The sequence below is a fragment of the Mirounga angustirostris genome, unplaced genomic scaffold (assembly GCF_029215605.1).
Source record: "Mirounga angustirostris isolate CCGP_5_RB_7025 unplaced genomic scaffold, mMirAng1.0.hap1 SCAF_8, whole genome shotgun sequence".
In the NCBI taxonomy this organism is placed as follows: Eukaryota; Metazoa; Chordata; class Mammalia; order Carnivora; family Phocidae; genus Mirounga; species Mirounga angustirostris.
In genome coordinates, this window is record NW_026991716.1 from 11,680,222 (window position 1) to 11,706,497 (window position 26,276).

At 44.2% G+C, this 26,276-nt stretch overlaps 1 protein-coding gene across 16 annotated transcripts in view; it reads left to right on the forward strand.

Moving 5' to 3' along the window:
- ATXN1 (ataxin 1) overlaps window positions 1-26,276 on the forward strand; it is a 407,605-nt gene that overhangs the window by 325,435 nt on the left and 55,894 nt on the right. The window contains exon 7 of one of the 16 annotated variants that reach the window (XM_064597139.1): window positions 17,814-17,881. The exons of the other annotated variants lie outside the window; for them this stretch is intronic. The gene's annotated coding sequence lies outside the window, so the exon portion shown is untranslated. The remainder of the gene's footprint in view (window positions 1-17,813; window positions 17,882-26,276) is intronic. 16 annotated transcript variants of the gene reach the window in all.

The following is a 26,276-nucleotide window of genomic DNA, read 5'->3' on the forward strand; positions in this document are numbered from 1 at the left end:
GATGGACAGTGGTCTCTTCAGGGAGCCCAGACTGGAGCCTGTGCTGGAGAGAATGCTCGAGAAAAAGTTGAAGCAAGGGAGAGCCGCTTTTCACTACAGGTACTTAATCAGGGAGCAGGGTGGAAAAAGTTGATGCTGCATGAGCAGGAGAAGGACAAACAGACGAATGGAGAAGGGCAAACAGACAAATGGGGAAGGACTGGAGGACAGGTGACGGAGAAGGACAGTGCTTCTCAAACTTTAAAGTCAGATGAGTCACCTGGCATTGTGGTTGAGCTACACATCCTGGTGCCGTTAGCCTGGCTGGGACCTGGGGTTCTGCACCCCTAGCAAGTTGTCAGCCGCTGCAGCTACTGGCCTGTGGACCACATTGTGAGAAGCGAGTGTTCAGGTCACAGAAGAGAAGAAAGGTATTGACGGAGCCCAGAGAACCTGGGAACCAATGAGAATGTCAATGGAAAAGGCGTGTTGTGACAGATCACGTGTTGCGATGGGTCATGTCTGTCTCCCGTTCTTAGAGCAGAGAATCTCACCAACAGCACGATTTTTAAAATTTTAATTCCAATATAGTTAACATACAGGGTTATATTAGATTCAGGTGTACAATGTAGTGATTCCACAGTTCTGTACATGACTCAGTGCTCATCATGACAAGTGTGCTCTTCATCCCCTCCACCTGTTTTCCCCACCCCCCCCACCCCCCCACCCCCCGCTCTGGCAACCACCAATTTGTTCTCTATAGTTAAGAGTCTGGTTTTTTTAATTGTTTGTCTCTTTTTTCCTTTGTTCATTTGTTTTGATTCTTTAATTCCAAATATGAGTAGAATCATAAGGTATTTTTCTTTCTCTGACTTATTTCACTTAGGATTATACCTTCTAGATCCATCCATGTTGTTGCAAATGGCAAGATTTCATTCTTTTTTATGGCTGAATAATATTCCAGTGTGTGTGTGTATGGACTATATATATATATATATAGATTATATATATAAACATATAATCAGGATCCCAGTGTATATACATATACACACACACACCATGTCTTCTTTAACCATCCATCTGTCGATGGACACTTGGGCTGCTTCCATATTTGACTATTGCAAATAATGCTGCTGTAAACATAGGGGTGTGTATATCTTTCCAAATTAGTGTTTTTGTATTCTTTGGGTAAATATTCAGTAGTTGAATTACTGGATCATATGATATTTCTATTTTTAATTTTTTTGAGGCACCTTCATACTGTTTTCCAGAGTGGCTGCACCAGTTTGCATTTCCACCGACAGGGCATGTGGGTTCCTTTTTCTCTGCATCCTTGCCAACACCTGTTGTTTCTTGTGTTGTTGATTTTTGCCATTCTGACAGGTGTGAGGTGGTATCTCCTTGTGGTTTTGATTTGTATTTCCCTGATGATGAGTGATGTTGAGCATCTTTTCATGTGTCAGTTGGCCATCTGAACCTATGTTTACTACAAGGCGTGGTTTATTTGTTTATTTATTTATCTGTATGTCTTCTTTGGACAAATGTCTCAGTAACACCACTACTGACATTGGGACTAGTAAGTCTTTGTGGGGTGGGCGGTGGGAGAGGGCTTGTCCCGTGTAGGATATTTGGCAGCATCCCTGGCCTCTACCTGCTGGATGCTGGTAAGGTGCCCCCTTTCATTTGGGACAACCAAAAATGTCTGCAGACATTGCTAAGTGTCCCTGGGGGGTACAACAGTGCCCCTGGTTGAGAACCAGTAGGTGAGAGGGAGAATTCTATGACTCCCCATCCCCCACCCCTGCCATACACATCTACCTCCTGTCTTCCCGAACCATGAGCAGAGAAATGACTTAACCCTGATATACTTAGAAGGCAACACACTTTTCACTGTTTCAGTCTTTAGGACCTGAGAAAGTGTTTGCTTTCAATTGGACAGCCTGAATTATTGTAAAGTGTCCTCAGCACAGACCAGCACCTCGGCCCCCATTTACTTACAGCTTTAGTAGAACAGTAGGGAAATTTCTTTCCAAGAAAATGTTGGCTAAGTAACCTAACATCATTTTAAGTCATCACCACACACCCACCAAAGTTGTGAGATAAACTGGAAACCCCATAATCTATTCTCAGGATCCCAGTATTAGTAAGTCATCAGTGACCTCTAAGAATTTCTTTGTTTCCATCCACTGCCACATTTAACTTTTCTTACATGGCCTCTAAAAGGCTTTCCAGCTATAAGGTCAGTCAATCGACAATCTCAAAAATCCTGACAAGGGGGACGGATGGGTTTGCTTTTTGTGATTGTTACAGTTATTTCTGTTTCATGTGTTGAGAAAACATCTGAAGGTTTTAACCCTGGCTTGAGTCTTGGGACTGAGGCATTTTAATGGACTAGCACTTCATCTGTCCTCTGCTGCTGAACTTGCACTAGAGGCCCGAAGGCCCCCGTCGTACAATCAGTTAAACTTTCTCTGAAAGCCAAAGAAAACTTAGATCCAAACAGGATTTCGTCTCAAGCTAAAACAAAAATGTACATCATGTCGAAAAGCCTCCTCCAAGTGCTACAGTTAATAAGCAATGTTGTGTTTTTACTGGAAAAACATGTATCTAGCCAAGCATTCTTCACATTTTTCCCAGGATTTAGTCATAAAATCATTTTAGACATATTGCAAGGATAAAATGTGTACATATCTGATAAAGGGCAGCTTTTTTTTTTTTTTTTTTGCTGTATAGCTTCCTAGGGCTGGGAAGACAAATCACACACACACACACACACACATACACACAAACACACACATATCTGGTTTCACCACTGAGTACAAGAAGCTGGCTTCCTTATTGACTATTCTAATTCAATTTAAATTGGATACTATAGACCTTCCCCTGGATTTGAATAATTTAGATCCAAAGTATAGAACATTTCCTAATTCTGCCCACATGCCTCCAACATCTTTAGGAGTTCAAACCAAAGTGTGTTTGGATCTGATTTATCCAGGACATTGCAGCAGTGTAGACATAGTTTCTGTGTGTGGTCAAAAGGGAGCAGGGCTGTGGGGGCCTTTATCCATAAATGTAGGCATGGGTGCGTCGTCGTTGGATGCTTTGCTAACCAAAGGATGGAGGAAAAAAGTGAACTCAGATGTCGACTGTTTGAAAAATTCTCATTTTTTTTAAAGATTTTTATTTGTTTATTTGACAGAGAGAGAGAAACATCGAGAGAGGGAACACAAGCAGGGGGAGTGGGAGAGGGAGAAGCAGGCTTCCTGCTGAGCAGGGAGCCCGATGTGGGGCTCGATCCCAGGACCCTGGGATCATGACCTGAGCCGAAGGCAGACGCTTAACCGACTGAGCCACCCAGGCACCCCCAAAATTCTCATTTTTAAAACAGATCAGCATAAAAGCAATAATCTGTGGTGGAATCTAATGACCACTGGACTTGGGTTTCTGGGTGTTCAGTCCCAGCTGAGCACCTTATTGGATGTGTGACCTTGGATGGGTCACCTAACCTCACATTCCTCATCTGCTACATGGGGATAGTGAAACAACACAGGGATGGTTATACAGACTCCGTAGGATAATCCATCCAATCATGAGAACATCATGAAGGATTACGCAGATGTCAAGCGGTATTTTTTCTTGCAGATATTATTCTTGTGTGAGTTCTTGCTGATGCATACATAATTCCATTTCTGAGTCAGACTGATTGCAGTAGTAGATAATGGAAATAGTAAATCATCGGTAGATTAATTGGAAACTCTAGGCCAGTACCTACGTGGGGCATGTGGTGGGGTGGTGTGTGCCGTACGTTGTAGTGATGGAAAAGTCATGGGTCCTGTTGCGGTGCTGTCCAGAATGCTAGTCCTGGCCTCCGTGAGAAAAAGTTCTAGTCGCCTTAAGAGAAAGCTGGAATGAATGCCATAGTGTGCTGATTACTGGTGAGGGGATATTAAGGGTTCTGATGTGTAGCATTTGTTGATTTCTGTGATGTAAATATTCCCATGGTGACCAGTTTCAACACTGCCCACATGACGTGATCAAATGCGAGGTTGCGAAGGACACGTAGTCACTCACCATTATATAGTATGTGAGTTGATGGACTTCACCTTGACCGAAGAGATGACAGCAAATTAGCTATTTTAGGGAGTGATGACTTTTTATAACTTGTTTAACTGTAAGTTTATAGAATTAAATTTTTAATAATGGCTGTGTTTAATGTAAGGCTTGAAGATTTAAGTCCGATCTCACCGGCTAGTATAAGTTGGTGCCAGCACGCCGCTGTTTCTCGTTGGCTCTGCGCAAAAGCACAGAATTGTACCATGAATCAGCAAGTTCAGGACCATCCTGGAAAACCGGCATGGAAAATGCAGCCATAAATGGATTTTTATTTCTGTGGATTTTGGATGAGCCATCTGTTCCTGGCCCCACGTTTTCTACTGAATTTCCCTTTGGCTAACAGAATGAGTATTGGTTTATGAGTGTGGTTTATGGATCTAGTTATTAAGGTTAGTATTTGAAACAGTTTCAACTTTTTAATTATTTGAAAGATCTGAAGGTTTAAAGAGAACTGAATTTTATAGGAGCTCTTATTCTCTTTATTGGTCCTTAAGACAAGAATCTAGAAAATATTCCTGAAGAGAGAAAAGTAAATTTTTTGTTTGTTTGTTTTAGCTATCCTGACAGATCTGGGGAAGTGGCTTTTGGGGACAAAAGACTAAAGTTTTAGCCCATTAGTGATGGACACGCTTGGGAAAGGGACCTACAGAGGACCTGCACTTTTCCATAACCAGAACATGATCCAATGGCTGCTTCATGTCTGACCAGCCACACTGACTGTGGAGAATTTGAGGAGCCTAGCTTGGGAAGAGTGGGAAAAAATGTAAAGGCAGCCTTTGTAATCAAAACCATCACAAGGTCTAAAAGCCAATGAAACCAATATTTCAGATACTAAATTATTAACCTACCCCTAGTTGTGTTTCAGGCATTGGGAATATCTTGATGCAGAAATGTGTTAAGAAGACCAAAGAAATTTGTAGACCCATGAGATTTGGGCCGAGTGTAGGTTAAGTGGGTGGGAGTCGGGTGATTGGAAAGGGAATGGTCCCATGTTAGAATCCATATTGAAAATGTATAGTACTGTATTGTAGACGGCAAAAAAAAATTTTTTTAATTTTAATTCAGTCACATATGCAAGCCAAGCATTGCATTTTGTTTTCCTGAGCAAATCTTACAACATTAATGCCATAAGCCCACGCTGGGCTCATGCACTGGTCATCTATCATGAATTTGGTAGATGTATTTTCAGTCAGATAATGTGGTAGAGCCACGCATTTTAAAATAAAACAACTTAACTATAATTCTCCTATTTAATAATTTGTAAGTCATATGCTGTTTTTGTGTTGGGGAAATATGTGATATTTTAGTACTAAGAAATTGGTGTTCATCAAGCAAAGATGTCAGTATATTATTGTGTTTTGCTTATGAATTCACTCAGATAGAATGTTTTAAGATTTTGAAGATTCTTGAAAAAAAAAGGGGTTCTTATGTCCTTTGGGTGTGTTTATGTTAAGGGTAGCCATGTGATTTCCTAGGATAACGGCTCTCATGTTTTGAGCAGATCAGCATCACCTCGAGGGCTTATCAAAACAGATTGCCGGACCCCACCCCTGAGTTTCCGATTCAACAGGTCTGAAGCAAGGCCTGAAAATTTGCATTTCTTTTTTTTTTTTTAAAGATTTTGTTTATTTATTTATTTGACAGAGAGAGAGAAACAGCATGAGAGGGGATAGGGTCAGAGGGAGAAGCAGGCTCCCCGCTGAGCCAGGAGCCCGATGCGGAACTCGATCCCAGGACTCCGGGATCATGACCTGAGCTGAAGGCAGTTGCTTAACCAACTGAGCCACCCAGGCGCCCTGAAAATTTGCATTTCTAACAAGTTTTCATGTGATCCTGATGCTCTTGGCTCTGAGGACCACACTTTGAGAACCACTGACTGGTGATTTTAGAGATAAATAATAGGTCGGGGAGGAAAATGTCTAGCAAATCAGTAAGCGTAAAGTGACCATGAATAGAACTTAAGGCATCAGTATTCTAAAGGGGAGGGAGTCAGGCCATTTTAGGAACACTTAATTTATGACTGGCGGTTTTCCAGTTTGCAGCTGCTAGAAGGTCACTCAGGTCTAGCTGACTTTTAAGACTAGCCTGTTTCCATGTCTGTAGGTATCAGCTGGGGAGACCAAGTCTGTCTTTGCTCTTTGCAACCCTCCCCACGTGTCACATGTCTGCTGGTAAGATTGGAATTTCTCCGAAATTGAGTAGCCTGACAGTGGCCATCTGAAAAGAAGGCGGTAACAAGGTTATTGATGAGTGCTAGTGAGGGTCATTTCTACTGCCAACTAGGCAGGCAGAACTTTCCAGAGTGTTCTTGATCACCATGATTCCATGTTTCCTTTGGGGGATCCTTTGGGGGCAGCCGGTCCTGAAGCTATGGTAATGAGAACACCAGAATCCAGAAATAAGGGTTTGCATTGCCAGAAGTTCTTGAGAAGTGAAACAAGAGTTTGGGATTATGGGTCAAGGATCTCCTAATGCGAGGACCAGCATGAGGGTGCCCTGGAGTCTGCAGGTTAGGACCAGCGGCTGAGTTTAAAGCCTGGGAAGCTCAGGTGTGCCGGACAGGACACCTCTACTTTGTTACATCACCTTGAGCAAGCCTCTCTTTCCTCACCTGTAAAATAAGGAGCTGGCAAATTAGCAGTCTCTACATTTCTTGCAGCAAGGAACTCTACGTTTGACAAGGGAGTCACAGGGGCTCAATCCCAGGACCCCAAGATCGTGACCTGAGCCAAAATCAAGAGTCGGATGCTTAACCGACTGAGCCACCCAGGCGCCCCTCTGTTTTTTAAAAAATGGTGATGATACTACTGTATCTCTTCCAGTCGTATCTCCAGAGCTTACTTGCATACCCACTGTTACTTCATTTTATCTTCATGACAAGCCTGTGAGGTGCCCACAGCTGTTGCAGAATACAGATCATCTTAGATTAGAAAAGTTTAGTAAGAAGCAGAGATGTGAGAATTGTGCACCAGATTCCTTGAGGTCATGCAGCATTCCACTAGCTGAGCTTTGGTAAAAACTCAACTACCTGGTGTCTCATTTTTTCCCAGTCCTACTGAATCATGCCAGCTTTCTGAGTTGGTCCGTAAAATGGCCATAAAAAGCCACTGGTAGAATTCCTAGTGGTAACAACGGCAGACTTCCTCTGAAAGATACACACGAGACCTGATCTAATACATTTAATTTGAAGGAGCAGCATTTCCCTGCGCCGGAGTTCAGAAGTCGGCCTCCTTGTGGACTTGGGTCTTGAGAGAGTCCATACGTTTTTATGGAAGTAGACATGATCTGGTGCTGCTCAGAGGAAAAATGCTGGATCCTCCATTGTTTCCAGGACTCTCATGTGTTCTTGTGGGAAGAATTGCTCTCAGGGAAGTTCTGTACTTTGGTAGCAGGGGCTTTGGCAAGAAGTTGGTGAAACGCACGTAATGAGTCATGTGCCACTGATGGATTCCCGTGATGGCAGTTGACGGCACCCTTTCACCTTGGCTGTAGGTTCTTTGGTTAGGGGACTCCACCCGTGGTCAGACCTCTGCCCCAGCTCCTCGGCGTCTTCATGCCCCCTCTGTACACAGCAAGCTTGGGGTCATTGTCCACCATGAAAACCAGGATCATTGTTTAATGCTCAAGTCTAAGGACTTGAACCTGGGTTCACATCTTGGCTCCTGCGCTTAGTAGTAAGTTGCTTTTTTTCCTCTTCGAATGCGTGTCTTCATCTAGGAATTAAAAAAAGAATACCTGACAAATGTGTTGTTGTGAAGATTTGGTTATATACTAGATGAACTCCACCTGGCATGCACTGAGTGCTCGATAAATGTTGGCTATCAATAGTACTGTTGTAGATGTCCTCAGATGTAAGACCCTGACAGGGGATATTTGCTAACCTAATTAAGTATTTTATGCAGAGAGAAGAATGAAATACAGAAGGACCCTAGAACAATAGCACCTGTTCTTGAGGGTGTCTAAATTGCCAGGGTTTCATAATCAAGCAGGCAGGACAGTCCTGAGCTATATACACTCTCTTGTTGGTTACAGTATGAAGAGTAGCCTGGCTTGTCCCTGCCAGCTCCATCCTAGTCGTATCCCCCAAGTTATTGTGAGGATCCAGAATGCCACCCTCAATCCTTTTTAGATGTCCCTGGGAAGGTAACACCCTCCTTGATTGAGAATCACTGGCAGACATGAGTTTGGCTCTGAACTGAAGTAGTCCAACGCTAGCGCCACCTTGGCGGCCAATGGAGAGAACTGACCCCAAGCCGAAGAGGGAGGAAGTTCTGATCTCTCCAACTCGTCCCCTTGGTTCAGGGCTCAGACAGAGGTGCACCTCCAGAGGGGCCGTTACCAAGCTTTCTGATGACCCTGCAGAGAGCATCAGCAGTTTACTGAGGGAGGGAGGACCTTGATTCTGCTTCATCCATATACACACACTTTGAACAGGACTCTTGGTTAGTTTAAGTGCCTGCCCATGACCCCCACTGAGCTGTTAATCTTCCATATCAATCTGTAATTCAAGGATTTGCTCAATCCCTCATTCCAGAGGCATTTATTTAACAAACTAACATTTATTAAGCATCTATTCTATGTCAGGTGCCGTTAGACACATCATACTATAATGACTAAGATGTGGCCCTTGTCCTCAAAGAAATAATAGCCCAAGGTGGAAAACTGATCTATGTAGAAGTGATCTAAGGGAGTGGTATTCTGTTCTTACTTAGAGGCATCAGTTAGCCTAAGAAGCTATGCTAACTGCCTATATGTATATCTTGTGGTTTTGAAGTGCATCTCTTATTTTTTTTTTAGTTTTGTCTCCATTGTAGTCCTTACAAAGGGTATTTCTCCTTCACCAGGGAGCTGTTACCAGCGTCAAAGACTCAGCCCAGGTGGCCTGGTGCGGCAGGTCAGAAGAGCTCAGGGAGCACTCACATGGACTCTCCTGACTTTCAGGAGGAGCACGCTCTCCCCGCGTGCGTGCTGCTCTTTCGTAGATTTCTCCTTATTTCTTGTATGTAGAAGTTTTGTTGAGGGCTCAGTCTGATCGGAAAGGGAATGTTTAAGATCTCAGCATAACTCTTCTAACGATCTTGTGCCTTGGCAAATATGTTAAAACGTTCTCAGCCACCTCCAGTCCTGAACTCCCATTTTTCACAGTTAACGGGCTGTCAGCACTCCCCAGCAGTCTAGAAAGCTGCAGCGGGAACAATGCAAAGAGCTTGGTGTCGATAGCCCGTACAAGCAGATGACACATTGTCATCTCGGGAGGGGCAGGATGGCAGGAAGGAGTGATTGATGGGAACTTGGTGGAGCGACCTTCACTTAATTAGTTCTGCATAGATTCCCGAAGTGTGGCTTCGTTGCTAGGGAAAAAAAAAAAAAATCTAATAAGGCAGACCAGACTGTTGTAGACCTGGAGTGTGTCGTTGTGTTTGAGGATTACGGCTGTTCTCTTAGAACCCCGAGTGTCTGTCTCTACCTAGAAATTCTTTATCTTGGGGAGGATTAATAGCCTTCAGGGTGAAGGAGAGGACAGAGACCCTAACCAAGATAGGAACGGGCTGTAATCAGATGGATGGCCTGGAGCCCTCCATCAGGAGGGAGAATGCGTTTGAGATTAGCGTGTTATCAGGAAAGTGTTGGCACTTATTTTTACTCTTTGAAAAAGTTCCAAGATATTTCGCTTCTTTCACGAAGGTGAAGTGGTCATTCAGAAAATGGTTGCCATATTGTCAGATGGAGAAAGTTCTTTTTGTGTAGCCAGGTCGCCAAATCAACGGGTGTGTATTGAGTACTGTGTGTAGTGGTTTGTAGAGAGGCTTTGGCACCAAGTTAAACATCTTAAACTTTATCCTAAAGGTAAAATGGGAAATTAAAGCCCTGGATTAGGAAGAAGCGATTACATCACATCTCCTGTATCCCTGTGTGACTGGCACTAGCCAGCCAGAAGTCCCCCCATCCTGCTCTTTCCTATACACACATCCAACCATCACTCACCGTGGTGTGGACGCTTCCTGCATCCTCTTCCTTGTCTGCTCTGGCCCTGCACCAGCCGGGACCTCATGATACCCCAATAGCATTGCAGCAAGATCCTCCCAGCTCTTCTCCCTGCCCGTAGAACTTGGTCCCTTCCTATCCATCCTCCACCCTGTGACCAGAGTGACCTTCTCAATAGGAAAATGTCCCTGCTGAACCCTTCAGAGGTCCTCCGTGACCTTCAGGAGACAAGTTGGGTGGGGAAGGACACTGCCCTCACCTCCCTCCCCTCCTGGATACTTCACGCTTGGACTTCCCCAAATGTGGCATATTTTCCCTCACGTGCCTTTGTGCACATGCTCCTTCCTCTGTTGAGGGCTATTTTCTCCTTGGTTTATTTTGATTCTTCAAAACTCAACATTGCTGTCACCTCCAAGGAGTCCACCATGACTTCTCCCCTCCTACTGAGCTGTGCGGCGCTTCCCGTCCATGAAACTCATCATGTAAGATTTCTACCATCTGTTCTCTGGACCATGTCTGCGCGCTAGGTACTGAGCTCCTTGCGAACAAGAGCTGTGTCTTTTAGATCTTCTATTTCTCATGTCTGGTACAGAACAGGCCATCAGTAAACACTTACTCAGTGCATAAAGTCTTAAGGCTGAGCCGAGTGGGGATGGATATGAAGAGATATCACCCTTTTATACTCCTTGCCTTCTGTGTCATTTGTTGTAGCTCCTGTCTCACGGCCATCCATCCTAAGGAAGGCCATACACTGTTTTTAGAGAACCTTCTGGGGACTCACCCCACATTCAATACTTTCATCATGATTTTCTTTATATGGGGTCCATGTCCCAAACAATCAATGGAAGAGTATTTCTGAAAGCGTTGACTTTAGTGGATACATCGAGAAAGTCAGGAAAGGCACATGTATTTGACAAAGCACAGTCTCTTTCCAGTAGTGAAAGAGATTGAATAATCTTGACATTCAAGCTGTGGTGTCAGAATATCATTATATAAATTGCAATAGGGTACCTGAGTCTCTTGAATTACCTGGAGGTACAAAGTAGAATTTAAGACAGAGTACAGAGAGAATACAGCCCATATGCCTTATGAAACTTCAGCACAACTTGAAAATTGCTGGCATGAATTGGCATTTGCCAGTTTTCTGATCACAGATTAGCACAGTTGCCCCTTTAAATGGATAATTCCTTTATTGACCCAATTTCGTGAAAGTAAAGTGAAATATCCTGTACCTGGCATTGCATCCATAACCTTCTCTGAGACAAGTTAATCTTTTTTTTTTTTTAAGATTTTATTTATTTAGTCACGAGAGACAGAGACAGAGGCAGAGGGAGAAGCAGACTCCCCACTGAGCAGGGAGCCTGATGCGGGACTCGATCCCAGGACCCTGGGATCATGACCTGAGCCAAAGGCAGATGCTTAACGAACTGAGCCACCCAGGCGTCCCCAAGTTAATCTTTTCTTGATGTGCTAGCGCATTGGACTTTACTTCAGTGGCTGAAAGAGTGTCCCCAGTCCAAGTAATTTCCTCATGTATAAATCCCATCCTCCATGGAGGGCAGGAATGATGGCATCTTACCCATCTTTGTCTCCAGGTTACTAGCTAAGTGTTCGGCACTTGGATGTTAAATGAATAAATTGTTTTGGCAAAGCTATTAGCAGAATGATCTAATGACCATAAACAGGAAAGTGTGTGTGGGGGGGAAACTTATATTTTAAGAATTATGTTTTAATAAGTGGTGAATTATTTGACTATAAATCCAATATTAATTATCATCAATAATGGATGAAATACAGTGAGCATTTACTATGAGCACTAAGCTCTACTGCTTCTCCCATTAAGTGAAAGACTAAATTTTATAGTTTGGGGGGGAAAGAAAGGAAATATAATTAAACGTGCATTTAGTAGCGTGAAGAACTCAGTTGGAACAAGTTTGGTGAGACAGAGTATTCCAAAGCAGAAGTCCTCCAGCTCTGTTTGCATTAATATAGATTGTGCCGTGAATAAAAGAAAAAAATGAGAAATCATAAATATTTGCAATCCTCTCCCTTCCTCACCATTTTGGGAGGCTTAGTTCTGTGCTTTTGTGGCCTACAACCTGTTGTGAGGTAGGAAAGGTGAATTTGATTAAGCTGAGATTGGGCCAGATGGCCCCTCAAGAGAAAATACGGTAGCCATTGGGGGCAGGGGGCCGTGACAACAGTGAGTGTTCGGCCTCTAAGGGAAGAGTAGGGTGAGGTGGCAGGCGGGCCAAAGAGCAATTACCACACGAAGTGAAACTCAGGAAGAGAGGTGTAAAAGGCTTTTTAGGAAGTCCTTCTGCGTATGGGGCCACATAGCGCTTCCACACCCTTCCTACAACCCCACTCTCCCATCCACCTCTGCTCTCCGTGCCTCCCTAGAAAACTTTGGCCAGGACCTAAAAGCTTGACACCAGCTTTTCCTGGTGTCCGATTTATCTTCCTTTTAGATGGGACCCAAACCGTGAGAGGCCAGCTTCCACCTGCTCATGAGGTACAGGAACCGACATTAAAGTCAGTGCTCCTGCTGTCATGGAGGAGTAGAAATCCGAAAACTGCTTTGAAAGAGTTTGGGATTTTTTTTAAATATACAGTTTAGTGAGGGGTATCTGGGGGGCTCAGTCCGTTAAGCATCCGACTCTTGGTTTCAGCTCGGGTCATGATCTCAGGGTTGTGGGATCGAGCCCCGGGTCTGGCTCTGCACTCAGCACAGAGTCTGTCTGTCCCTCTCCCTCTGCTCCTACCCTCCACTCATGCTCTCTCTCTCTCTCTCTAAAATAAATAAATAAAATCTTAAAAATATATATACAATTCAATGATAGTTTAAACATTTTTGTCTTCTCACCTTCCCCTCCCCCCCCCAGCTTCTTTGCATTATTAATTTTCTTAGCTAATCCTATTTCCAGAAAAAAAGCAAAAACTTTCAAGGGAATTCTTAGTTCCTGATAGGGTAAAATTACTAATAAGAGCCAATTACCATTTAGTGAAGCCCAAATTCATGCTCTTTGATCTATTCCGAATCATCTTCCATTCTGTATAAGTCAGTGTTTCCAAGCTGTTTAAGTGTAGACATATATGAGTATGGAAATGTTGGTGGCCCTTAGATCAAATATTGAGTAGTAATCGCCATATCTGTCTGACCATCCGGAGCTTCTCAAACTAGCAGGAGGTTTGGTACCTGCCTGAGTAATAGTGGACTACACTGTAATGCCCAGTGTGGGTAACCTGACTGATAGAGTTGTCGATTCGGGAGGAGAGAGAGACAGTTCAGGCTGCTGTATCATGCACCTGTCTTGGACTTTCAATAAGACTTCTGTAGTTTATGGGGGCGCCTGGGTGGCTCAGTCGGTTGGGCATCTGCCTTCGGCTCAGGTCATGATTCCAGAGTCCTGGGATCGAGCCCCACATCAGGCTCCCTGCTCAGCGGAGAGCCTGCTTCTCTCTCTCTCTCTATCCCTTTGCCCCTGCTTGTGCTCTTTCTCTCTGTCTTTCTCTCTGTCAAATGAATAAAATAAAACTAAAAAAAAAAAAAAAGAATTCTGTAGTTTGGGAGAGTGGGCACAGTAGATGCTGAGAGGAATCCAACAGTGTGGATATGATGACTTGATCACTGAATTCCAGTCACTGGATGATGAAGTCATTCCTTCGCACACAAACAGCATTCGATGCCTCTATGAGTTTCGCAGGGATGCTTTAACCAAGCACCATGAACAGAGTGGCTTCCACAATGGAACTTTAGAAATGTCTTCTTTCACAGCTTGGAGACCAGAAGTATAAATCAAGGTGTCAGCAGGGCTGTGCTCCCTCGGAAGATGGGAGGGAAGGGCCCATTTCAGGTGTCTCTCCCAGCTTCTGGTGGTTCCTTGGCTTGTGGAGTGTGACTTGAATCTTCCCTGTGTGGGTCTGTCCAAATTTTCCCTTTTTATAAGGACACCAGCTATGGTGGGGTAGAACCCACCCTACTCTGATATGACCTCAATGTTGCTTATTACTTCTGCAGTGACCCTATTTGCAAATACTGTCCCATTCTGAGGTCCTAGGGGGTAGGACTTCAACCCCCTATGAATTGGGGGAGGGATGCAATTCAACCCATAACAATGCCTCACAAGGGATGGTTTTGGGGTTCAGGCTGAGTTTAGCAACCCTACATCCAACAGAGTCCCCTTTTGGGGAGGTGAATAACAAGTATTCATTGATTTCAGGTACCAGGGCCTTCTCGAGTCTGTGATGTAATGTCACACTCCCCCAAGAGCTATTTATGGCCTCCAAGCCCGTGAACGTTTGAATGCGCGTGTGCAGAAAAGACAGTCAACCAGACAGGTTTCTACACCCACTTAAGAGCCTTCACATGGATCAGTCACCCACCCTGAGCACCACGTTAGATTTGACATCTGAAATGTGTCTGGCATTTTCAGGTGGAGAAGCCTTTAAAAAACATCACGTGGATGCCAGTTCCTTACTCTCTCCCTCTCTGGTAGAGCCCAGATGCAGAGATCTAGATGCAGGGACCTGCAGGGGGATTGGACCATGAGTAACTGAGCCTCTTGATAAGCCTAGAGGGAGGGCACAGAGTCTGCACCCTCATCATATTTAAGGATTATTAAGCTTCACTTTTTGTAGTCTTAGTCCACTTGATATGTAGTAAATACTCACTGAAATCTGTGAACTGATCAGCAATGGGAGTCTAAACTGGGCATGGATCGTAATGGTCCCTGCATTTGTCCCTTTCTCTGTTCTGAGAAGGGGAAAGCAGATGCATTGTTCCCCGGGCCTCCTCCCATTGCTCATAACAGTCCAGGCACATCAGGGAGCTCATGAGCCAGCGATGGACGCCTGGCTTCCATCCGGGCTTGTGGAAAATCCTTGCAGCCCTTGGGATGCAGACACACTGCACTCCCCACCCAGTGGATGTGCACAGTGCATGCTGGCCCACCTGATTCCTTACTTTGTCCTTCATTCTTTCCCCTGCTACCTCTCTCCTTACTTCCTCCCTTCAAGACCCATCTGGAGGAGATCTCCCAAAATGACCCATCTGGAGGCTTCCCGAACACGTGTAGGCAGAGCGAGTTGCTGATGCCTTGGCCTTCCCACCAGCACTTCATGGACACCTCTGGAGCCATTTATTAGCCTGCATTTTAGGGACCTCTGCACACACCTGTCTCCCAACTAGATGTGGAGTCTCAACGACTCATGTTTTATTCATTTTGGTAGATCTGACCTGAGCATTGAAGACAAAGGCCGTCTTGGCTACGTCTTGAGCGTAGCCTGATAAGCGTCCACCATTTGCACGGGGCAAGGAGTGTGCATGTGAGGGGGACAGTGAGCACGGCCTGTGCCCGAGGTTGCTTCACCCATCCTGGAGTAGGCGGAAGGTGCTTCGAGCTTCAGTTTCTCCAACAGAGTTAAATTGCTCATCCATTTACATGTACCTGCTGCAATTTATGACGATGCTTCATCATAACAGAGCTGCGTCTCAGGTACAGAGGTAGGAAACCCCTTGCCATTCCCCAAGCACGCGGCACCCTCTTAATGCTCCTTGTCTTACCCACACTCCCCAGCAGTTATCAAACTGCTGACCTTCTGTCTTCGGTTACTGCTCACCTTTCTAGAGCCAGCTGGACCTTGTCTTCACGTTCCCGGCAACAGCCCCGTCTCACCGCTGCCCCTGCACAGAGGCTCTCCTTCCTCTCTGCTCTCAGAGCAGGGCACTGGCTTCTCCATCCCCTGGAGCAGCCTCGGCACAGCGGGCTCTGATGGTTTGCTTGGTGTCTGTTGCCCCCACCTGCTGAGAGGCTCCTGGGGAACAAGGAATGTGACCTGTTCCTGCAGTGACCCTCCAGCGCCTCTCCCAGCCCATGTAATCCAGCAGCGATTGGAAGTACAGAGGGAAGGAGGGAGCTCTTTTCAAATTCTGCACGTAATTGGCACAGAAAGGCAGGACCTTTGCCTTTAGATCTTTGCCGGTAGGAAGAGCAGTATCCTGGATTACCATCAGGAAATGAATTTGAGAATGATGAGAATGAAACATGATCCCATGACCAATCAGCCCACTTGGGCACCAAAGCTTTCTGAGAGTGTGCCTTGTTCAGGCCAGTGGTTGCCTCTGAGATCAACATTATTTTTGGCTTTTGGCAGAAACCATATGTTGCTCTTCATTTGTAATTATACATGGGGTTCTTTTTTATTTCATTTATTTAAATATGCAGGAATTATTGTGGTATAATTCTTGATGATACTGGAAATAAACTGATGGGAGCACTCGTGTGAATGAATGAATGAATGAATGAATGAAATCATTCATTCATTCATTCATTCAACAACTTTGAAACGAGATTGCTAGGTGCCTGCAGGCATTTCTGTGTACGCCCCTCCCCTTTCAAAAATATCTACAGTACTCGGGGCGCCTGGGTGGCTCAGTTGGTTGGGTGACTGCCTTCGGCTCAGGTCATGATCCTGGAGTCCCGGGATCGAGTCCTGCATCGGGCTCCCTGCTCGGCGGGGGGTCTGCTTCTCCCTCTGACCCTCCCCCATCTCGTGCTCTCTCTTTCTCATTCTCTCTCTCTCTCAAATAAATAAATAAAATCTTTAAAAAAAAAAAAAACATCTACAGTACTCTGCACAAAGTAACCTTCCTTGAGTGAAGGTAACTACAGCATGACAATGCTTTTAAACTGGACAGTACGAAAGATGGGTTATTTTGAGACCAAAAAAGTAGAATTTGGTGTTAACCTTTGGATATAAAAAAAAAGTGAATTCAGGATTCGCCAACTGATTATTCAGGTGTCAGAAAACATCATGTAAGTGGCACTCTTAAGAAATTTATTTTTGCGTTCTGGGTTCTTATGAAATGAAGGGAGACTGTCTCTTGAAAAGCTATGGTATTTAAAGGAAAAGGAAAGTAATATGCTGGTGTGATTTGCTTTTATCTTTGAGGCACCTCGGTGTGTACGTGATGTCTGGGCAATGCTGTTCTCGCCTCCTCCAGCCCTTAAGCCCCACGTCAGGTGGAGAAGCCTTTAAAAAACATCACGTGGATGTCCCTGTCCTCCCACTGCGGTGTTTTTTTTGGCGGGGGGGGTGCGCACTGTGGCCGGTGTAACCCATAGTCCATTCAGATCCATATGCCGACTGATAATGAGTTCCACCGGATTAAGGGCAATTCTGTGGATAGACAGACAAGTCCAAATAGAATCCCCACAGACCCTCAAGCGAACATTTCTTTTCATTTCCGATATGCTGTGGGCCCATGAAGGAAGGATTTAGTCCAAAGTGCCTTGGGGTCTTGTTCAGTCCAGAGAGTGATGATTTTTTTTTTCCTCTTTTGCCTATAGCCATTTTCTTAACGTTACTGAAAGGACTTTTTTTCCTAATGAAGCATGAAAATTGATTGTATCTTGCCAGGAGGGTTCTTCCTAAGTCTTAAGATAGTAAAGATTTCATGAGAGCCACATGAAGAATATCTTCCTGAATCATTTACATTTTCCCCTTTTGTAAGCTTATGTAACCATGCAGAAAATCTAATAATAAGTGTGGTATTAGTGTCCTATGCACCATCCTGCAGGCAGCAGAACTGGGCGGGGGGCAAGAAAGCAGTGCCCAGGGTCTGCAGATAACGTTCCGTTATACGAGTGTCTCAAGAAAGCTCCACTGGAAAATCTGTAGCTAATTGGACAGAGAATCCATTTTTATCAGGCTCTTTTTCTTTCCCTGTTCAGTCTTCATTGCTGTGGAGGAAGACAACACAGGGTCCATGGGCCTTTCTCGGTGGAGTCTATTTTCCCAAGTAAGTTGCTTGAACGATTTTGGATCTCAAAGCAATGTTGGTCTACCACAGGTGATGCCGACTCAGAACAGGGAACAGACAGATAAATTTGGGTGAGAGGGAGCCCGAAAATGAGGGTCCTAGGAAAGCAATAAATAGGGAAAAAACAGACACGAACATTATTATCCCAGGGAATTTACCCCAGCATCCATTTACAAATCAAAAGGAATCCGTATGGCCCAGCCTTTCACATGTTGCAAAATTTAATAAAAGGTTCTATCCAGGGGGCGCCTGGGTGGCTCAGTGGGTTAAGTGCCCAACTCTTGGTTTCAGCTCAGGTCATGATCTCGGGGTCCTGGAATCGAGCTCTGTGTTGGGCTCCCTGCTCAGTGGGTAGTCTGCTTGAGATTCTCTCCCACTGCCCCTCCCCCTGCGCTCTCTCTTTCAAATAAATAAACAAATCTTTTTTTTTTTAAACGTTCTCTCCAGACCCCAGAAACTCCACAGTCAGCAGCGTAAGAGAAAGAGGGGCGAAGAATTTTGTAAATTCCCCTACTTGTATAACCTGGCACAGAGGGACATTTGATGGGCTAGGGATGCACATCAGCATCTGTAGTACATAAAGAAACTGCAGAATGGTCAAAAGCTGTTTCCTCAGAGACACGTCTCCTGCAGATATTTGCTTTGGACCCTAAGTACCAGGGCTGTAGTTCTTCAAGTTTAACTATTTATGCCTGAGAAAAAAGTTTTCTGTTTAAGGTGGCTTAGTCATGAGAATCCGTGAAGTCAAGTCTGGGCAGTAACATATCCCTTCCAAATCCTTGTGCCTTCCTGATAATCCCAGAATTTTCTCTTCTCCTTGGTGTTCCTTTGATGTGGTGGTGGGGTCTGAGCACGTCCGGGCTCTGCTTGCGGGGGGAGTGGGAGCGGGAAGGTCTCGGTTTGTCCGGTGGCTGCCTTTCTCACTCTGTTCCCTGCACATCTAAAGAGCTGCCAGGCATGCTGGGAGCAGGTGCCTGTTCTCCGCCAGTTGGAGACGTGTTCTTCTGAAGCCCAGTGAGCAGGGCTCATGGCTGCCATGAAGCCGGGCAGGCTTGTTGCCTCTCTGCGAAATTAGACGTTTTCAAAAGGGGGTCGGGCTAATGCTGTGTTCTCCTCTTTCCTTGGGAAAACGTAAGAAAATGGGCAGATTTCACCAAAGGTATTCTGTATTGTTCAGATGTCTTTCCCTTCTTTCAGGGTTTCTCCCTCAACAAAATCCCCAGAAGATTAACGGGCTGGGCTTCACGTCGTTCCCCGCAGGCCTCAGCATATCCCCACACCAGACAGAGGTGAGGGCTGCTGATCTATGGGCCACCTTAGCCTCCAAACCGCATGGGTGTCCTTTCAGCACAGCCAGCCCGGAGTAGGAGGCCAGTCATGATGCATCACCATCGACACCTTCCGAGACCTCTTCTCTTTAATGGATGCTCACTTGGACCTATGATATTTCATTAAGGTCCAGAGGTGCTCATTAAAACGAGCGTGGCTAGTGCGCTGGATGCGCCTCATCACCGTGAGCCCAAGAAAGGGCTCTGTGGAACTTGTTAGAGAGGGCATTTATAGATTGTTCAATTAAAGGATTAGTGTTGTGCTAAACCATTTTCAGGTTAATCAGTTGTGGGAAACCAGATTTGATGTTTAAGCAGGCTTGAACTATGGTTTTAGAGTAGGAAAAGTTGATAAGCCCCTGTAACTTCTCATAAACCCTCTAGCTTGCTAATTGACTGTCCTGTACAGTTGCGTGCTCTGATTTTGTTATGTGCGAGCCTCCTTTTTCATCTGAATTTAAATTCCTTTTTAACGGGGGCAATGTCTTTGTGTGTGTGTGTGTGTGTGCATGCGCGTGCACATACTCGCCCATCCTAAAAGCTTCTGGTGCGGTTCTAGGTGCATAAAAGAGGTTAAAGAATGTGTTTATTGAGAGATTGCTTCATCTCTAGAATGTCATGCCAGCGTGTGGTCATGTATATGCTTTATGTCATGGTGATTCATGGGAAATGTTCTATCTCTTTATAGAAAAGCCAACTGATACCACGTGCTGATCTGTACACGGGTTGTTATCAGCAATAGGAAAAGCACTGTAGAACCCTCAGTTTGTTTTTCAGAGTCCAGTGTCTCTCATGGTTCATCTCCCCTTCCAATTTCCCCCCCTTCATTCTTCCCCTCCTGCTATCTTCTTCTTTTTTTCTTTTTAACATATAATGTATTATTTGTTCCAGAGGTACAGATCTGAGATTCAACAGTCTTGCACAATTCACAGCGCTTACCAGAGCACATACCCTCCCCAGTGTCTATCACCCAGTCCCCCCATCCCTCCCACCCCCCACCACTCCAGCAACCCTCAGTTTGTTTCCTGAGATTAAGAATTCCTCGTATCAGTGAGATCATATGATACATGTCTTTCTCTTTTTGACTTATTTCGCTCAGCATAACACCCTCCAGTTCCATCCACGTCGTTGCAAATGGCAAGATCTCATTCCTTTTGATGGCTGCATAATATTCCGTTGTATATATATACCACATCTTCTTTCTCCATTCATCTGTCGATGGACATCTTGGCTCTTTCTACAGTTTGGCTAGAGGGGAGGGGGGTGGGAGGATGGGTTAGCCTGGTGATGGGTATTAAAGAGGGCACGTTCTGCATGGAGCACTGGGTGTTATGTGCAAACAATGAATCATGGAACATTACATCAAAAACTAATGATGTACTGTGTGATGATTAACATAACATAGTAATAAAATAAAAAAGAAGAGCTCTGTAAAGTGCATTTGGAAGTAGAGAAGATAAACCAGTCTCATCTGGGTGTGATGCTATTCACCTGATAAAGCACTGCCTTCCAGACCACCCACTGGAATGGCCTGGATTCCTTTACCAAGAAACGTGGGTGGAACAGATCAAGAGGTCCATTTGCCTTTGACCTTTCCCTTGGCAATTGCTAATAATTGCCTTTTGCCCGTACACATTAACATGTCCTTGAAGCAGATAGAAAATAAAGTAAAAATTGTATCAATGGAAAAACTAAGGCACAAATGAGAAATATGAGGTCATTTGCAAGTGGTGGCTAGATCATTTGTAAGTAGAAACCATACTGACAAGCCATTATAGATGCAAGCATGCAGGTGGTAGTTGCAGGCCTCTAGGAAGAGCATGTGCCCCAGACAGATGTGCTCACGTTGCATGCCCAGGACATCCCCCGAGCCTCCTTGAAGGAGGAGTTACCGGAGCACCTGCAAAGCCCTGCAGCCTTCTCCAGTGGGATCTCTTCTGCCTCATACCACATGCCCCCTTCCTGCCCCATAAAACTCCTATCCCTAATTCTCCACTCTACCAAAGTCACCTTCTCCAGTGTCCTAAATGAGTCCATTGACTGTGCACAGGGGTCCTTACCATTTCAGAAAAGCCATCTACTGCCAGCCATTACCAAAATGGCATCCACTTTATCCAAATGGATAGTTTGGAGGCCAGATGTAGGATGGACTAAACGGAGTCATATTGCATTTCATTTCTGTGCTGGAGGCCTCTTAACTGTGAGCTCACCCATCCACCCCTGTTCATTCTCAACTTCTTTTTCATTCTCTTGTCTCTTGTTTCTCTCTCTATCTTCTGCTTCTTTTAATTGCCTGTTCCCTCCTTCCTCGTTAGTCTGGCCCTGGGTCTGGGAGGCCAGGGACTTGAGAGGGTGTAGGCTGCAGGCCAACTCTTCTTCCAAAGCACAGTCTCCTTCTTCGCATTCCCTTAGATGTTCACCTATCTGTTTTTTCTAATATTCTTTCCAGTGTTTTAAAAAGTTTTTATTTATTTGTTAGAGAGAGAGCATACACCAGCAAGCATGAGCTGAGGGTCAGGGGGTGGGGAGGGGCAGAGGGAGAGAGAAGCAGGCTTCCCACGGAGCAGGGAGCCCGATGCGGGGCTTGCTCCCAGGACCCTGAGATCATGACCTGAGCCCAAGGCAGACGCTTAACCGACTGAGCCACCCAGGCGCCCCTGGCTGATTTTTTTTAATGTGACTTTTAAAAATGTATATTAGCAACATTCTATAGAGGGAACTGGCTTAGGGACCCTGGTCTGCCCTGGATTTAATCATAGTGTCATTATACAACAGAAATTTTACAATATCGTATGGTCTGGTAGGGAAAGAAGTCAAAGAAATATCTAAATTTCTGTGACCTCTTCGGACACTTGGGATTAAACCAAATTAAAACACTTCTGTCAATTCAATTTAAATATTGGTTTAAAAGGGGCGCCTGGGTGGCTCAGTCGTTAAGTGTCTGCCTTCGGCTCAGGTCATGATCCCAGTGTCCTGGGATCAAGCCCCGCATCGGGCTCCCCGCTCTGCAGGAAGCCTGCTTCTCCCTCTCCCCTCCCCCTGCTTGTGTTCCCTCTCTCACTCTGTCTCTCTCTGTCAAATAAATAAATAAAATCTTTAAAAAAAAATAAAAAAAATTATTAAATATTGGTTTAAAAAAACAGATTAGCATATTGCATATCATTTGCGATCACATTTCCTCTTAACCTGACCAGCTTCAATGTGGCTAGTGTTAATTAAAAATATTAGCATCTGCAGAGCAGATCAGAAGTTTTTGTTTAGTGCAATAAATCCTCATGCTTGGAGAAAGTCAAAGCTTAAATGGAATGTAACTACATCATTTTTAATTCTTGTATTGGCTCATATTTAGCACATATAGGTGTTTGAAAAGATACTTATTTTTAGTTAACAAAATATTTGTGTGCAGTTGGGTATTTTTGAAGTGATTAGAATGGTTCCTTCTTGTAAGTAAATTAAATGCTATTCTTAGAGTATGGTTTATACCATTCATTTGCTATGTAAAACCCATCTTTCTAGCTAGTGTGAAAGCAAATTGGTCCAGCTGTACTCAAATACATTGCATTTCTCTGATTTCTGAGGCTCCAGAATATAAGCTCCCGACATCGGGGACACTGTCCTGCCACCCCAAGCCTGCCTCCTGGAAAGCAGCTGCTTGGGACTCAATCAATATTTGCTGATTGATTAAGATTTAGCTCCATTAATTTATATGCCAAAATTACTTACCATTTGCCAAGTGCCTTTGAATTTTTTTTAATTTTTTTAATTTTTTAATTTTTTAAAGATTTTATTTATTTATTCATGAGAGACAGAGAGAGAGAGGGAGGCAGAGGGAGAAGCAGGCTCCCAAGGAGCAGGGAGCCCGATGCGGGACTCGATCCCAGGACCCTGAGATCATGACCTGAGCCGAAGGCAGACGCTTAACCATCTGAGCCACCCAGGCGCCCCAAAGTGCCTTTGAATTTGACAGTTAGTTCCAAACTATGCTGAAGGTTTTTTCCAGTCTTACCCCTCCTTTAATTTAAAAAAAAAAACAGTTGATTGCATCCTATAATTCTAGCAGTACAATGCTAGGTGAAAGAAAGTAGAGTTTAAGATATATTTAGAATTATTCCAGTTTTGCAAACATATGTAGATATACGTGAGCTTTAAATATATACACACGTTATATATTACATACATGCCAAAGATAATCAAAATGTAAATAGTGGCTCCATCAGTTTGGTGGGATTATGAGCAATTTATATATTGTTTCAGTTTCTCCTGTTTCCAAATAGGAGCACAGTTTGTTTTTATATCAGAGAGGCAAAAACGTTTAAGTTGTACATTAGAAATATTTGTGTTTTTTATTTTAATTCCAGTATAGTTAACACACAGCATTCTATTCATTTCAGGTGTACGATATAGTGATTCAAGAATTCTGTGCATTGCTCAGTGCTCACGCTGACAACCATACTCTTTACTCCCCATCACCTGTTTCACCCATCCCCACCTAGACACCAGAAAGAAACAGTTGTCAATCTCCTCTCTCATGGGTGTCTCAACTCTTCTTTTTTTTTTTTTTTTTAAAGATTTTATTTATTTATCTGACAGAGAGAGACACACAGCCAGAGAGGGAACACAAGCAGGGGGAGGGGAGAGGGAGAAGCAGGCTCCCCGCTGAGCAGGGAGCCCGATGCGGGGCTCGATCCCAGGACCCTGGGATCACGACCCGAGCCGAAGGCAGACGCTCAACGACTGAGCCACCCAGGCGCCCCTGTCTCAACTCTTCTAAAGACCCTGTTTGTTTACCAGGTATGCATTCATGACATTACTCAGTTCTTAATGTCTGCTCTCGAGAGCAGTTTCAGGAGCTTCTGGTCTTTGATAGATGTGTACCTTTCAGATCTTTGATTGTTATTAGTGAAGAAAAGAGTGGTCCCAAATGGAAAACAGTTACATTTTAAAAATATGTCCAAGGGGTTAATGTGGAAAGAAAGGCTCCCCGTGAACTTGACAACCGATGACGCAGCCTTGCCGTTCTCTGTCTGGTTGCCTGGAGCATAGCATTTAACCTTCTGCATCAATTCCCTCTTCTGGACAGTATAATATTCATAACACCCACCGCATGCAGGATCCCTGGGAGGAGCAAATCAGATAATAATGTGTGTGGAAGTGCTTTGAATGGTAATCACAACATTATTATCACCACTGGCATTATTTCCCCTCCCGAAAAGGCAGAAGTGCTGAGACGCAGATGGTCTCTTTATCTGGTGCAGGAGGGCAGGAAAATCCAGGTTTTCTCTGCTTTGCCCTCCAGCAGGAAGAGTCAGAAGGCAAATATCAATATTGCTCTTCATAACTAATAGCCTCATAGTTCGTGACAGGTGATTTCTTGGTTTCTGTTAGCATTTCAGAGACCATTATACACAGCAGTCCTCCTTTGCAGAGGTAGAGAAAACTCATTTTCCAAGGCAAATAGTCTCAAGTCAAGGGTTCGGTCCTGGTGGAATGAAATAAAGAAAGGCAGTTTATCGTTAAGGTAAGCTAGCATTTAAGGAGACGTCGGAGATGATCAGACGTGCCGTGGGGGCGGGGAGCATGGAAGACGTGCCCTTTTGCACATCTTTAAATATCTGTAATTGCTCAGAAGCCAAAAGTGAAACCATAGATGCATGCAAACGTTAGAGGTTAACCCCATCCACGGGCATTCACCAGATAAGTGAAATGGATCACATGGTGTGAGATTAGGACTCACTGCTGCTCCCTGGCTCATTGTCCTTCCAAATTTGGGGGCTATAACTAAGGGACAGAAGAACCTGTGTTGGATACTGGGGTCATTGTCCACATGGATGGGTGGTGATTTAACAAGAAGTGGAGCACAATCAGGGAAATGACCTATTGCCCATCCCTCTGTTACTGTTTTCATTTTGAATGTTAAAAAGCAACAACACTGGAGTTTTAGACTAGGTAGGCGATTCCAAGTTACTATAACGTAGGGGAAGAACACATCCTTCTATTTTTAATGGCCAAAGAGTGTTTTGTGGGAGTGAGATTGTAAGGTGGCAGAATAGGGATGCACCAGGAAGAGACAACTGATTTATTTTTCCTCATTAATGGAATTTGGTAAGTGAGTTTTGTTGGTTTCATGATCTCCATTAGTTTCAGAGGGTTATTCTGCAAAAGCCTCTAGGGGGGTGTTTTGTGACTGTAGCATATTGGTTACTTAGCATATGTATTGAAGTAAAGATACCTTTTAACATTTCAGATACTGACTCATCCCCCAAATTTGAAGCGTTGGTGCTTCCTTAAACATCAGTGCAAAGTAACGTAGTTTTATATGTTTAAACTCTAGGATACAGATTAAGACGTACGGGCTAACGAACATACCCGGAAAGAAAATGTTCTCACGTCAATTCAGTACTATGCCTCCTTACATTTTTTTATTTGTTTAATATCTTACTCCTTGAAAATGTGTGATTTGGGATTCGATGTGCCAATTCGAAGACCTCGGAGGTTCAGAAATTCACAGGCATGTGAAACATAAAACCATATTCATTTAACAAATACTGATAGGCATATAAAATAGAACCTCCATCTATCTTTAGAAGTAGAAGATTAAACAGAAGTATAATTAATTTGCCAACTCTGCTTCCCTGATTGAGACATTTATCACAGTTGATCTTTAATCATTAGGTCCCTTATCTGTGAAATGAAGTCTATTATGACCTCTAAGGTCTATTTGTTATAGAATTAGGTACAGCGCCATGTCATGCACACACATACAAAAGTAAAGGCTAAAAAACATAGACTCTTATTTCTCCCTCACATAAAAGAGGTAGGATTCCAGGACAGATATGGCAGCTACACAGACTCAGGAACCCAGTTCTGTCGTTCTGTTCTGCCATCTTTAGTCTGTTTCTCCTGCACAAAATGGCTGCTGAGGCTCCAGTCTTCACATTAGCATTCCAGAAAGCAGGAAGAAGGAAAGGAGAAGGAGGGCCTAAACCTCTCTTCAAGGATACTTGCCAAAGGTAGCATACCACACTTTTGTGTACTTCGTGTCAGCC